The sequence below is a fragment of the Hylaeus volcanicus genome, chromosome 1, assembly GCF_026283585.1.
Source record: "Hylaeus volcanicus isolate JK05 chromosome 1, UHH_iyHylVolc1.0_haploid, whole genome shotgun sequence".
NCBI lineage: Eukaryota > Metazoa > Arthropoda > Insecta > Hymenoptera > Colletidae > Hylaeus > Hylaeus volcanicus.
The window spans coordinates 33,357,266-33,358,701 of NC_071976.1; positions in this window are offsets into that span (position 1 = coordinate 33,357,266).

Below are 1,436 nucleotides of genomic sequence, written 5' to 3' on the forward strand. Positions count from 1 at the left end.
ACCCTTGAATTTTCGATGTTTCGACATAAAACTTGCTATATGGGCTCGTCATTAGGCCGTCTGTTTACCTTCTCGGCCGTTTCAGTCTTGGAAAAGAAAAAGTGTGTTTTTCGCCGTCTTGCTTCTCAACCTCTGTTATTGCTACCCGCCGTTCTTTCCGTTCCTTCCGCCGCGTAGTATCAACCACGAATTCGAACGCCGCAGTCAACGTGTTAATGGTCCAAAGCGCTCTCTAATTATCTACCCAGTCATCGACGGATCCAGAATTACGTTGTAGCAGAAAACACTAAATTTGATCACAGCCAAAAAGATCACTCATAGACAGGTAAAAGCAAACGGCATAAACACAATGAATATAGCCCTTGACGGCTGTCCGCACGCCGCGGAACGAACTAAGTGCATGATTAAAGCCGAGGTAATTTAATACACATCGACTAACGCGACGACTAACGAACTCCGTTACATACGCATGTACCATGCAACAGGTTCCACGGATCGGGAACGATAGTAATCGCGAGATTAACGAATTGCGGCCCGCAGGAATGAAAGATCCAAGCTAATCAGTGCCGTTAATCTTTCGACGTCTCGCGTAAATTTCAGTCCAGGTCGTCTCGGCCGTCCTCTTTACCCCTCGTTACAACCGCCGCCCTCGCTATTTTATAATCCACTTCGTCTTGCCGCGCGAAAACGAGATGGACTCATCCAATGTTCTACGATGGAAGATCAAGGAGAGTTTTGGTCTAGCATTTTGGAACATTCGATTGTTCCGTCTAGTTTCTTATGGCTCGAGGGGAACTGTGAAATTTTTCATATATTTTGTCAACTCTGTGTCTTCTTCGTTCGTAAAATGTTCGATATCTAATGGTGTTTGCTCTGAACAATTAACATTAGAACTGTCGAGCGTCGGGTTGTTGATCGAATGTAGGGTCGATCGACGCTCGTGGACGATATATTAAATTCGTTAATATATTTCTCGGCAACGATTTAGTGTCACAAAGTCCCATTGAAATTGAATCACGCCCGAATGATTGTGTGAACTGGTTTATTCGATACTACGTACGATGCGCGCCAAACATTAATCTTTAATTCAAATTTCGAGCATAAGTTACGCGATCTTGTCTCGTGGCAACAGATTTATAATCTTCGAACAGGGATCGTTTTAATAAATCTCTATTTTATTTGTAGCCCGAGCGACATATTTTCAGTTATTTAATATAAATCATTGGATTAAATGTAGTCAATTAAAAAACATTTTAGAGGGCTGCGCCCCCTCGACCCTCCTGGGAGCAATGTACAATACGTCCAGAACTGGGTAAAACACGTATTTTAAACAGTAAATAGGAAATAAATATTTTATTTCGGAGCATGCAAGTATTTTTAAAAATAAAATATTTTATTTGTTATAAAAAATTTTTAAGGTAATATTTCACATAACA